Raw genomic sequence first — 15,203 nt, 5'->3', positions numbered from 1 at the left:
ATCAAATACTTGTTCTCCCCACTGTATATACAGTGAGGGAAAAAAGTATTTGATCCCCTGCTGACTTTGTACGTTTGCCCACTGACAAAGAAATGATCAGTCTATAATTTTAATGGTAGGTTTATTTGAATAGTGAGAGACAGAATAACAACAAAAAAATCCAGAAAAACACATGTCAAAAATGTTATAAATTGATTTGCATTTTAATGAGGGAAATAAGTATTTGACCCCCTCTCAATCAGAAAGATGTCTGGCTACCAGGTGTCTTTTATACAGGTAACGAGCAGAGATTAGGAGCACACTCTTAAAGGGAGTGCTCCTAATCTCAGTTTGTTACCTGTATAAAATACACCTGTCCACAGATTCCAAACTCTCCACCATGGCCAAGACCAAAGAGCTCTCCAAGGATGTCAGGGACAAGATTGTAGACCTACACAAGGCTGGAATGGGCTACAAGACCATCACCAAGCAGCTTGGTGAGAAGGTGACAACAGTTGGTGCCATTATTCTCAAATGGAAGAAACACAAAATAACTGTCAATCTCCCTCGGCCTGGGGCTCCATGCAAGATCTCACCTCGTGGAGATCCCTTGTTGGCAATCACAGAGGTCAGACGTTTCTTGTAGTTGGCCACCAGGTTTGCACACATCTCAGGAGGGATTTTGTCCCACTCCTCTTTGCAGATCTTCTCCAAGTCATTAAGGTTTCGAGACTGACGTTTGGCAACTCGAACCTTCAGCTCCCTCCACAGATTTTCTATGGGATTAAGGTCTGGAGACTGGCTAGGCCACTCCTTAATGTGCTTCTTCTTGAGCCACTCCTTTGTTGCCTTGGCCGTGTGTTTTGGGTCATTGTCATGCTGGAATACCCATCCACGACCCATTTTCAATGCCCTGGCTGAGGGAAGGAGGTTCTCACCCAAGATTTGTACATGTACATGGCCCCGTCCATCGTCCCTTTGATGCGGTGAAGTTGTCCTGTCCCCTTAGCAGAAAAACACCCCCAAAGCATAATGATTCCACCTCCATGTTTGACGGTGGGGATGGCGTTCTTGGGGTCATAGGCAGCATTCCTCCTCCTCCAAACACGGCGAGTTGAGTTGATGCCAAAGAACTCGATTTTGGTTTCATCTGACCACAACACTTTCACCCAGTTCTCCTCTGAATCATTCAGATGTTCATTGGCAAACTTCAGACGGCCCTGTATATGTGCTTTCTTGAGCAGGGGGACCTTGCGGGCGCTGCAGGATTTCAGTCCTTCACGGCGTAGTGTGTCACCAATTGTTTTCTTGGTGACTATGGTCCCAGCTGCCTTGAGATCATTGACAAGATCCTCCCGTGTAGTTCTGGGCTGATTCCTCACCGTTCTCATGATCATTGCAACTCCACGAGGTGAGATCTTGCATGGAGCCCCAGGCAGAGGGAGATTGACAGTTCTTTTTATGTTTCTTCCATTTGCGAATAATCGCACCAACTGTTGTCACCTTCTCACCAAGCTGTTTGGCGATGGTCTTGTAGCCCATTCCAGCCTTGTGTAGGTCTACAATCTTGTCCCTGACATCCTTGGAGAGCTCTTTGGTCTTGGCCATGGTGGAGAGTTTGGAATCTGATTGATTGATTGCTTCTGTGGACAGGTGTCTTTTATACAGGTAACAAGCTGAGATTAGGAGCACTCCCTTTAAGAGTATGCTTCTAATCTCAGCTCGTTACCTGTATAAAAGACACCTGGGAGCCAGAAATCTTTCTGATTGAGAGGGGGTCAAATATTTATTTTCCTCATTAAAATGCAAATCAATTTATAACATTTTTAACATGCGTTTTTCTGGATTTTGTTGTTGTTATTCTGTCTCTCACTGTTCAAATAAACCTACCATTAAAATTATAGACTGATCATGTCTTTGTCAGTGGGCAAACATACAAAATCAGCAGGGGATCAAATACTTTTTTCCCTCACTGTATATACAGTCAGGTCCATAAATATTAGGACATTGACCAAGTTATTATTATTTTAGCTGTCTACCACAGCATATTGGAGTTAAGCTTTAATTTGAGGGTATTTACATCCAAATCGGGTGAACGGTGTAGGAATTACAGCACTTTTTATGTGTGGTCTCCCCCTTTTTAAGGGACCAAAAGTAATTGGACAATTGGCTACTCAGCTGTTCCATGGCCAGGTGTGTGTTACTCCCTCATTAGTTAATTTACAAGTAAGCAGATAAAAGGTCTAGAGTTGATTTCAAGTGTGGCATTTGCATTTGGAATCTGTTGCTGTTAACCCTCAATATGCGGTCCAAAGTGCTGTCACTGCCAGTGAAGCAAGACATCATTAGGCTGAGAAATCCAAACAAACCCATCAGAGAGATAGCAAAAACATTAGGTGTGGCCAAATCAACTATTTGGTATATTCTTAAAAAGAAAGAACGCACTGGTGAGCTCAGGAACACCAAAAGGCCCGCAAGACCACGGAAAACAACTGTGGTGGATGACAGAATAATTATTTCCCTGGTGAAGAAAAACCCCTTCACAACAGTTGGTCAGATCCAGAACACCCTCCAGGAGGTAGGCTTATCTGTGTCAAAGTCAACAATCAAGAGAAGACTTCACCAGAGTAAATACAGAGGGATTACCACAAGATGTAAACCATTGGTAAGCCTCAAAAACAGGAAGACCAAATTGCAGAGGTCTTGAAAAAGAAGGGTCAACACTGCAAATATTGACTCTTTGTATAAACTTAATGTAATTGTCAATAAAAGCATTTGACACTTATGGAATGCTTGTAATTATACTTCAGTATACCATAGTAACATCTGACAAAAATATCTCATAACACTGAAGCAGCGAACTGTGTGAAGACCAATACTTGTGTCATTCTCAAAACTTTTGACCACGACTGTAGAATAATAGTGAAGACATCAAACTATGAAATAATACATACGAAAGCATGTAGTAACCAAAAAAGTGTTAAACAAATCAAAATATATTTTATTTTTTAGATTCTTAAAAGTAGCCACCCTTTGCCTTGATGACAGCTTTGCACACTCTTGGAATTCTCTCAACTAGCTTCATGAGGTAGTCACCTGGAATGCATTTCAATTAACAGGTGTGCCTTCTTAAAAGTTAATTTGTGGAATGTTAGCCCTATTTGGTAAAAGACCAAGTCCATATTATGGCAAGAACAGGTCAAATAAGCAAAGAGAAACAACAGTGCATCATTACTTTAAGACAAGAAGGTCAGTCAATCCGGAAAATGTCAAGAACTTTGAAAGTCTCTTCAAGTGCAATTGCAAAAACCATCAAGCGCTATGATGAAACTGGCTCTCATGAGAACCGCCACAGAAAATGAAGACCCAGAGTTCCCTCTGCTGCAGAGGATACGTTCATTAGAGTTACTAGCCTCAGATTGCAGCTCAAATAAATGCTTCATAGAGTTCAAGAAACAGACACATCTCAAGATCAACTGTTCAGAGGAGACTGCATGAATCAGGCCTTCATGGTCAAATTGCTGCAAAGAAACCACTACTAAAGGACTCCAATAATAAGAAGAGACTTGCTTGGGTCAAGAAACACGAGCAATGGACATTAGACCGGTGGAAATCTGTCCTTTGGTCTGATGAGTCCAAATTTGAGATTTTTGGTTCCAACCGCCGTGTTTTTGTGAGACGCAGAGTAGGTGAACAGATGATCTCCGCATGTGTGGTTCCCATCGTGAAACATGGAGGAGGAGGTGTGATGGTGTGGGGGTGCTTTGCTGGTGACACTGTCTGTGATTTATTTAGAATCAAGGCACACTTAACCAGGATGGCTACCACAGCATTCTGCAGCGATACGCCATCCCATCTGGTTTGCGCTTAGTGGGACTATCATTTGTTATTCAACAGGGTAATGACCCAACAAACCTCCAGGCTGCGTAAGGGCTATTTGACCAAAAAGGAGAGTGATGGAGTGCTGCATCAGATGACCTGGCCTCCACAATCACCCGACCTCAACCCAATTGAGATGGTTTGGGATGAGTTGGACCGCAGAGTGGAGGAAAAGCATTCCAGGTGAAGCTGGTTGAGAGAATGCCAAGAGTGTGTAAAGGTGTCATCAAGGCAAAGGGTGGCTACTTTGAAGAATCTCAAATCTAAAATATATTTTGATTTGTTTAACACTTTTTTTGGTTACTACTTGATTCCATATGTGTTATTTCATAGTTTTGATGTTTTCACTATTATTCTACAAAGTAGAATATAGTAAAAAAATAAATAAAGACCCTTGAATGAGTAGGTGTGTCCAATCTTTTGACTGGTACTGTACATATATATATATATACTTAATAAAATATATTTTCCTTTATTACTTTCTAACGATACCACCCCTCCCCTAATTGGAGTAAACTAGTGAACAACAACGCTTAGGCCTCTACTTCCAGCGTATACAGTGGGGAAAAAAAGTATTTAGTCAGCCCCAATTGTGCAAGTTCTCCCACTTAAAAAGATGAGAGAGGCCTGTAATTTTCATCATAGGTACACGTCAACTATGACAGACAAATTTAGGAAAAAAATTCCAGAAAATCACATTGTAGGATTTTTTATGAATTTATTTGCAAATTATGGTGGAAAATAAGTATTTGGTCACCTACAAACAAGCAAGATTTCTGGCTCTCACAGACCTGTAACTTCTTCTTTAAGAGGCTCCTCTGTCCTCCACTCGTTACCTGTATTAATGGCACCTGTTTGAACTTGTTATCAGTATAAAAGACACCTGTCCACAACCTCAAACAGTCACACTCCAAACTCCACTATGGCCAAGACCAAAGAGCTGTCAAAGGACACCAGAAACAAAATTGTAGACCTGCACCAGGCTGGGAAGACTGAATCTGCAATAGGTAAGCAGCTTGGTTTGAAGAAATCAACTGTGGGAGCAATTATTAGGAAATGGAAGACATACAAGACCACTGATAATCTCCCTCGATCTGGGGCTCCACGCAAGATCTCACCCCGTGGGGTCAAAATGATCACAAGAACGGTGAGCAAAAATCCCAGAACCACATGGGGGGACCTAGTGAATGACCTGCAGAGAGCTGGGACCAAAGTAACAAAGCCTACCATCAGTAACACACTACGCTGCCAGGGACTCAAATCCTGCAGTGCCAGACGTGTCCCCCTGCTTAAGCCAGTACATGTCCAGGCCCGTCTGAAGTTTGCTAGAGTGCATTTGGATGATCCAGAAGAGGATTGGGAGAATGTCATATGGTCAGATGAAACCAAAATATAACTTTTTGGTAAAAACTCAACTCGTCGTGTTTGGAGGACAAAGAATGCTGAGTTGCATCCAAAGAACACCATACCTACTGTGAAGCATGGGGGTGGAAACATCATGCTTTGGGGCTGTTTTTCTGCAAAGGGACCAGGACGACTGATCCGTGTAAAGGAAAGAATGAATGGGGCCATGTATCATGAGATTTTGAGTGAAAACCTCTTTCCATCAGCAAGGGCATTGAAGATGAAACGTGGCTGGGTCTTTCAGCATGACAATGATCCCAAACACACCACCCGGGCAACGAAGGAGTGGCTTCGTAAGAAGCATTTCAAGGTCCTGGAGTGGCCTAGCCAGTCTCCAGATCTCAACCCCATAGAAAATCTTTGGAGGGAGTTGAAAGTCTGTGTTGCCCAGCGAAAGCCCCAAAACATCACTGCTCTAGAGGAGATCTGCATGGAGGAATGGGCCAAAATACCAGCAACAGTGTGTGAAAACCTTGTGAAGACTTACAGAAAACGTTTGACCTGTGTCATTGCCAACAAAGGGTATATAACAAAGTATTGAGAAACGTTTGTTATTGACCAAATACTTATTTTCCACCATAATTTGCAAATAAATTCATTAAAAATCCTACAATGTGATTTTCTGGATTTTATTTTCTCATTTTGTCTGTCATAGTTGACGTGTACCTATGATGAAAATTACAGGCCTCTCTCATCTTTTTAAGTGGGAGAACTTGCACAATTGGTGGCTGACTAAATACTTTTTTTCCCCACTGTACATACTATATACATTTTATGGACACAGTCTATTTTACAGTAGTTCTATTTTGTTTGTTTTTATTCCCTCTACCCTCAACCTCTCCCATCTATTTCTGATGTCCATCCGGTTTGATTTCTATTTGCCATATCTTTCAAACTGTGCTCTTTCACAAAAGTTCTTGACTTATAACCTTTATACGTTTTACAGACACAGTATGTTTTACATTAGTTATCTTCTTGTTATTAGTTGTTATTAGTCCCAACCTTCAGCTCCATTCAACCCCTCCCATCTATCTCTTAACACCATCCATATTGGATTTCTATTTGCCATATATTTTTCAACTGTGCTGTGTTGTTTCACAAACGTTCTGAACCTTTCTATTCTCATTGTTTCTACAGATTGTAAATTGAAAATATTTTTCTTTGCTAAAAGTATTATTATATTATTGATCGATTGACTATGACTTTTCAGATCCCCCAGTAGTGCTATCTGCAGGGTTAGCTCCAGGTAGATATTGCAATTATTCAGCCATTCCTGGACCTGTGACCAAAAACAAGCTTCATATGGACAGTACCAAAACAAATGATCTATTGATTTGTCTCTTCGCAGCAAAATCTGCAGAGCTGGGAAGGTTGTATCCCCCATATAAATAACATTATATTGGTTGCAATAATTTTGTATCATAATTTAAATTGAACAATTCTAAGTTTTGAATCCGGCGTCGTTTTGCATATCAGTTCATAAACCCTGTGCCATGGAATCGGTAGGTCAAATGTTTTTTGCAATCTATATGGCACGGCTGTCAATTTTTTGTACCTTAAATGAAACTGGTATACTTTTTTATTTATCACAATTTTCTTTAAACAATTATACAGACATTTTTCTTACTGTTTCCCTGTTCCACTTTCCTCTTCCATTTTTTGCGGTAATGCTGCAATTAGTTGGTTGTAATTTTGGGTAGAGCAGACATTTCCATATGTTTTTGTAAGCTGCATGTGTGACATAACTCCACCAGTTCTACCTATGATATCATTAATTAAGATTATTCATTTTTTTAACATTCTTTCAAAAAATAATGTTTTTTTTATCAATTAGTATATTTGAGTTTAACCACAATATTTGTTGCATTTTTGTTCTGTCCTTTCTGGTGGATTAAATTGAAATTGCAACCAACTTTCTTTGGCTTGTTTTAAAAATAGCGATATTTGGGAGATTATTTCCTTATCAAATAACTGAAAGTGAGATATTTTAATCTGAATATAGGGAAAAAGGCCATTCTTGAACATAGGGTGAGACGTTTTTACTAATTTGCTAGAGAACCAGTTTGGATTTAAGTATAACTTTTGTATGACTGAAGCCTTTAGTGAGAGGTCTAACGCTTTAAAATTGAATAATTTCTGCCCTCCGAATTAATATTAATTATATAAATAGGCCCGTTTAATTTTGTCTAGCTTGCCGTTCCAAATAAAATTGAATCTTTTTTTCTCATATATTTAAAAACACTGTTCGCTAGGTGTAGGCAAGACCATAAGCAAATAGGTAAACTGGATATTACTAAAGAGTTAATCAGGGTGATTTTTCCACAAATAGACAGGTACTTACCGTTCCATGGTAGCAAGATCTTTGCTAACTTTCTATTAAAATGTATTGGAGTGAGATAATTTCTTTCTTTCGGGATATGTATACCGAGTATATCCACATCACCATCAGACCATTTTATTGGTAAACTACACGGTAATGTAAAAGTTGTATTTTTTTGTGATCCAATACGTACAGTGGCTTGCGAAAGTATTCACCCCCCTTGGCATTTTTCCTATTTTCTTGCCTTACAACCTGGAATTAAAATGGATTTTTGGGGGATTTGTATCATTTGATTTACACAACATGCCTACCACTTTGAAGATGCAAAATATTTTTTTGGTGAAAAACGGAAGACTTGAGCGTGCATAACTATTCACCCCCCCAAAGTCAATACTTTGTAGAACCACCTTTTGCAACAATTACAGCTGAATGTCTCTTGGGGTATGTCTCTATAAGCTTGGCACATCTAGCCACTGGGACTTTTGCCCATTCTTCAAGGCAAAACTGCTCCAGCTCCTTCAAGTTGGATGGGTTCCGCTGGTGTACAGCAATCTTTAAGTCATACAACAGATTCTCAATTGGATTGAGGTCTGGGCTTTGACTAGACCATTCCAAGACATTTAAATGTTTCCCCTTAATCCACTCGAGTGTTGCTTTAGCAGTATGCTTAGGGTCATTGTCCTGCTGGAAGGTGAACCTCCGTCCCAGTCTCAAATCTCTGGAAGACAAAACAGGTTTCCCTCAAGAATTTCCCTGTATTTAGCACCATCCATCATTCCTTCAATTCTGACCAGTTTCCCAGTCCCTGCCGATGAAAAACATCCCCACAGCATGATGCTGCCACCACCATGCTTCACTGTGGGGATGGTGTTCTCTGGGTGATGAGAGGTGTTGGGTTTGCGCCAGACAGAGCGTTTTCCTTGATGGCCAAAAAGCTCAATTTTAGTCTCATCTGACCAGAGTACCTTCTTCCATATGTTTAGGGAGTCTCCCACATGCCTTTTGGCGAACACCAAACATGTTTGCTTATTTTTTTCTTTAAGCAATGGCTTTTTTCTGGCCACTCTTCCATAAAGCCCAGCTCTGTGGAGTGTATGGCTTAAAGTGGTCCTATGGACAGATACTCCAATCTCAGCTGTGGAGCTTTGCAGCTCCTTCAGGGTTATCTTTGGTCTCTTTGTTGCCTCTCTGATTAATGCCCTCCTTGCCTGATCCGTGAGCTTTGGTGGGCGGCCCTCTCTTGGCAGGTTTGTTGTGTTGCCATATTCTTTCAATTTTTTTATAATGGATTTAATGGTGCTCCGTGGGATGTTCAAAGTTTAGGATATTTTTTTATAACCCAACCCTGATCTGTACTTCTCCACAACTTTGTCCCTGACCTGTTTGGAGAGCTCCTTGGTCTTCATGGTGCCGCTTGCTTGGTGGTGCCCCTTGCTTAGTGGTGTTGCAGACTCTAGGGCCTTTCAGAACAGGTGTATATATACTGAGGTCATGTGACAGATCATGTGACACTTAGATTGCACACAGGTGGACTCTATTTAACTAATTATGTGACTTCTGAAGGTAATTGGTTGCACCAGATCTTATTTATGGGCTTCATAGCAAAGGGGGTGAATACATATGCACACACCACTTTTCAGTTGTTTATTTTTTTGAATTTTTTGAAACAAGTTATTTTTTTCATTTCACTTCACCAATTTGGACTATTTTGTGTATGTCCATTACATGAAATCCAAATAAAAATCAATTTAAATGACAGGTTGTAATGCAACAAAATAGGAACAACGCCAAGGGGGTTGAATACTTTTGCAAGGCACTGTAATATAGTACATTTATCATAATTTGGTTGTAATCCAGATAGGTTATAAACATTATCTAGATCATCTATGAGGCTGTGGAGGGATACAAGTTGTGGATTTAAAAGAAAACCTGAATCATCAGCGTACAATGACACCTTTGTTTTTAAGTGCTGGATTTCTAATCCCTTGATATTATTGTTGGATCTGATTTTAATAGCTAACATTTCGATGGCCATAATAAATAGATATGCCGGTACTGGACAACCTTGTTTTACTCCTCTTGACAGTTTGGAACTGAGAAGTAGCCTTTATTTACTATTTTAAACCTAGGTTTACTATACATGATTTTAACCCATTTTATAAGAGATTCTCCAAAATTGAAATGTTCCAGGCATTTATATATAAACTCCAGTCGTACTTTATCAAAAGCCTTTTCAAAGTCAGCTATTAATAGCAGGCCTGGTTTCCCAGATTTTTCATAGTGTTCTATTGTTTCCATTACTTGCCTTATATTATCTCCAATGTATCGTCCATGTAAAAAACCTGTCTGATTAGAATGAATAATGTCCGACAATACCTTTTTAATTCTATGCGCTATACATTTAGATAGAATTTTTGCATCACAACACTGAAGTGTAAGGGGCCTCCAATTTTTTTAATGGACTGGATCTTTATATTTCCCACTTGTATCCTGTTTCAGTAATAATGAAATCAGACCTTCTTGTTGAGTGTCTGATAATCTACCATTTACATAGGAGTGGTTAAAACATGCTAATAACGGCCCTCTGATTATATCAAAAAAAGGTTTGGTATACCTCAACTGGTATGCCATCCAGCCCTGGAATTTTCCCATACTTAAAGGCTTTTATCGCATCAAGAAGTTCCTCCTCTGTAATTTCTCCTTCACATGAGTCTTTCTGTCCGGCTGTTAATTTTACATAATTCATAGAAAAAAAATCCATACAATTACCTTTGGTTAGAGGAGACTGTGTGGCGCAGTGGTCTTGCTGTGCCACGAGAGATCCTGGTTCGAATCCAGGCTCTGTCATAGCCGGCCACGACCGGGAGACCCATGGGGTGGCGCACAATTGGCCCAGTGTCGTCCAGGGTAAGGGAGGGAATGGCCGGCAGGGATGTAGCTCAGTTGGTAGAGCATGGCATTTGCAACGCCAGGGTTGTGGGTTCGATTCCAGTATGAAAAAAATAAAAAAATAAATGCATGCACTCACTAACTGTAAGTCGCTCTGGTTAAGAGCGTCTGCTAAATTACTAAAAATGTAGGAGATGAAGGAGACTGAAACGAAAACATATGCTTAAAGTACTTTGCTTCCTCTTTCAAAATATAATTTGGTGAATCATGGGTGACTCCGTCATATGTAAGCAGTTTAGGTCAATTATTTTTGGTAGCATTTCTATGTTGAAGATTTAAAAAATAACTTTGTGCATTTTTTCCCCCATATTTCATCCAGTTTGCTTTATTTTTATAATATATTACACTTGATCTTTCTTGAATAAGTTCCTCCATTTATTTTTATTTTTCCTCTAACTTATTCTGTGCCTCTATGGTACCGTTTTTATTGCTATCTATCTGTTCTGTTAGACCTTCTATTTCCTTTGTTAGTATGGACTCTTTTGACCTATTTTGCTTTTGTTTTAGAGATGAGTACTGAATTTCATGGCCTCTAAAGGCACATGTAAAAGTGTCCCATACAATAAGGGGATTTGCTGTACCTATGTTATGTCGGAAAAATTCAGTTATAAATTCCTCTGTCCTAGTTAAAAACAAGTTATCATCCAATAGGCTTTGATTACATTTCCAATATCCTTCCCCACGTGGAAATTCAGTAAGAGTAATGCATATGCCAATTATCTGATGGTCCGACTGCATTCTGTCCCCTATCAACACTTTTTAAACTTTTGGTGCCAACAAGAATGACATAAGAAGAAGTAAAGATGACTAGCTTGATTGAGCCTCCGCCATGTATATCTCACTATGTTAGGATATTTAAGCCTCCATATATCCATGACATTCATGATTTCCTTAAGAGCATGAGGGTGATAGTTTGTAGTGTGATTTCCTTTACGGTCCATTGAGGTATTTATAACAGTTTTATAATCTCCCACCATAATAATAGAGTCTTGAATTGCTTGCAGGGTTGATAATTTATTAGATATTTTTTCAAAGAAGCGTGGATCATCATTATTTGGTCCGTAAAAGTTAATGAACCATATCTGTTTATGGTCCAATAACATATTTAAAATCATCCATCTACTTTGCAGATCTGTTTGGACAATTTGCACATTCGGATCAAAATGACTGTTAATTAATATCATCACCCCTTTTGAGTTTCTTTGCCCATGGGAGAAGTATATATGCCCCCCCCCCCACCCCCCCAGTCCTTTTTCCACACAACTTCATCTACAATTCTTGAGTGTGTCCTTCTCTTTGAGCCAGGTAAATATTGTTATTCTTTTCTTATTATCTGCTAAGCCATTACAATTATAACTGGCTATACTTATGTCACCATTTACCATAATGAAATACAAGTTTCAAATCTATTTATCATAATATATGTTTGTAAATTTACCATAAAAAAGTAACATAGTGATTGAGTGTCCATGTACAGTACCAGTCAAAAGTTTGGACACACCTACTCATTCAAGGGGTTTTCTTTATTTTTACTATTTTCTACATTGTAGAATAATAGTGAAGACATCAAAACTATTAAATAAACACATATGGAATCATGTAGTAACCAAAAAAGTGTTCAACAAATCAAAATATATTTGATATTTGATATTCTTCAAATAGCCACCCTTTGCCTTGATGACAGCTTTGCACACTCTTGGCATTCTCTCAACCAGCTTCATGAGGTAGTCACCTGGAATGTATTTCAATTAACAGGTGTGCCTTCTTAAAAGTTAATTTGTGAATTTCTTTCCTTCTTAATGCGTTTTAGCCAATCAGTGGTGTTGTGAAAAGGTAGGGGCGGTATACAGAAGATAGCCTTATTTGGTAAAAGACCAAGTCCATATTATGGCAAGAACAGCTCAAATAAGCAAAGAGAAACGACAGTCCATCATTACTTTAAGACACAAAGGTCAGTCAATACGGACATTTTCAAGAACTTTGAACGTTTCTTCAAGTGCAGTCGCAAAAACCATCAAGCGCTATGATGAAACTGGCTCTCATGAAGACCGCCAAAGGAATGGAAGACCCAGAGTTACCTCTGCTGCAGAGGGTAAGTTCATTAGCGTTACCAGCCTCAGAAATTGCAGCCCAAATGAATGCTTCACAGAGTTCAAGTAACAGACACATCTCAACATCAACTGTTCAGAGGGGACTGTGTGAATCAGCCCTTCATGGTCGAATTGCTGCAAAGAAACCACTACTAAAGGACACCAATAAGAAGAAGAGACCTGCTTGGGCCAAGAAACACGAGCAATGGACATTAGACCGGTGGAAATGTGTCCTGTGGTCTGGAGTCCAAATTAGAGATTTTTGGTTCCAACCGCCGTGTCTTTGTGAAACGCAGTGTGGGTGAACGGATGATCTCTGCATGTGTAGTTCCCACCGTAAAGCATGGAGGAGGAGGTGTGATGGAGTGGGGGTGCTTTGCTTGTGACACTGTCTGTGATTTATTTAGGATTCAAGGCACATTTAACCAGCATGGCTACCACAGCATTCTGCAGCAATACGCCATCACATCTAGTTTGGGCTTATTGGGACTATCATTTGTTTTTCAACAGGACAATGACCCAACACACCTCCAGGCTGTGTAAGGGCTATTTTACCAAGAAGGAGAGTGATGGAGTGCTGCATCATATGACCTGGCCTCCACAATCCCCTGACCTCAACCAAATTGAGATGGTTTGGGATGAGTCGGACTGCAGAGTGAAGGAAAAGCAGAAAACAAGTGCTCAGCATATGTGGGAACTCCTTCAAGACTGTTGGAAAAGCATTCCAGGTGAAGCTGGTTGAGAGAATGCCAAGAGTGTGCAAAGCTGTCATCAAGGCAAAGGGTGGCTATTTGAAGGATCTCAAATATAAAATATATTTTGATTTGTTTAACACTTTTTTGTTTACTACTTGATTCCATATGTGTTATTTCATAGTTTTGATGTCTTCACTATTATTCTACAATGTAAAAAGTAGTAAAAAATAAAGAAAAACCCTTGAATGAGTAGGTGTGTCCAAACTTTGGACTGGTAGTGTAGCTGTACCATGATATTTGCATTGCTACTAAGTAACCCTCCAATTGTTCTCCACTATTCCACCCGCTAAAGCCCCTCCCCATCCCAAGTTGGGTTGTCATCCCAGTGACATTACATTTACATTTACGTCATTTAGCAGACGCTCTTATCCAGAGCGACTTACAGGAGCAATTAGGGTTAAGTGCCTTGCTCAAGGGCACATTAACGTCATTTAGCAGACGCTCTTAGCCAGAGCGACTCACAAATTGGTGCGTTCACCCTATAGCCAGTGGGATAACCACTTTACAATTGGACCAGCAGACCACCGCCGTCACCCCGGATCCCTAGGCCCCTCGAGAGGCCAGGACCCATCCTTCGAAAACAGCACACTGTGCCACCCACAGAACAGAAGCATATCATCCGCTAAAAGTATTTACAATACTGTCACCTCAATTTGCTTTATATATAGCTATTAAAAATATATATATATATTCAAATATCTTGTGTATCTTAATTTCCATCATTAACAATTAATATGCGTAATAATGTCAGCAGTTCATGCAAAGGATTGTTACCTATAACCAGGATTGCCATTACATTACATTACATTTTTGTCAAGCAATTATTATTTTAGGAAACAATTATTGTGATTCATCCTATATTGTCACTAACATTCTTACCCCATGAAAGGACCTGATTTATGCGTTCATATACAGTTTCAGCTGTTTGAGAAAGCATGCAAGATTGAGCAAAAATTGTCAAAAATGTGTCATGTCCTAGGTGATGGAGATCAGATCCACCCCCTCCCCCTAAAACACACACACACTGGTCCCCCGTTGTGACCATTTCCCCAAGAATCTCTGTGCAGTCAGACCTTTGATTATTTTGGGCCACAATAATATGCCCCCTCTCTGATTGTCCGAGTGTGACCCCCTCCCCATGGGTTACTGCAGCCAGTGTTGCGAACACTGCCACTACCTGGGTGGGGGTACCCCACCGGAATCCCCACTGGCTAGGTACAAGGTCGTCAAGGTTCTCATTAGCAGCTTTGAGAATTTCCTTGTATATTATGCTCTCCCATCAGGGGGCTCTGGCTTTGTAGGACCAACCCTGCCAGGCAAGCTCAGAATCTTGAGGGGGCGGTGCTGCTCTAGTAGGTCTCTGACAGCATTTATCTTTCTGTTTTTGCTGCTTACAGCAGGCCTTAAAACAGATAGGGACTTCTCTTTGGTGTATGGGTCGCTCAGGTGGGTGTCTAGGGTATAGGGTTGGGGACCGTTCCATCATGATAGGACAATAAAATAAAAAAATAGATGTATACTTTATTTTAAAATGTATATCCCTCATCTGCACAAAATTGAAAGCTGTCTCTCACAACCCATGCTCACAGACACACATTGGTTCTGGGATATGCAACCATTTCCTTTCTCACTCACTTAACGCCACACTTTTCCAAACACAATAACACACCACACCTTCCATCACAATACATCCACACATACCCAGATACTGTGCCTTCTATGTCTTCTGTTTGCTGTGTTTTTATCTCCACCATGTTGACTGAATAAAATTAGTTATATTTGAAGGTGTATTATTTAGCTAGTTATCCTTTCTTCTAATGCCATCTT

Source organism: Coregonus lavaretus (assembly GCF_964263955.1).
Source record: "Coregonus lavaretus genome assembly, chromosome: 9".
Lineage (NCBI taxonomy): Eukaryota > Metazoa > Chordata > Actinopteri > Salmoniformes > Salmonidae > Coregonus > Coregonus lavaretus.
Note: the sequence above shows the minus strand (reverse complement) of the source record.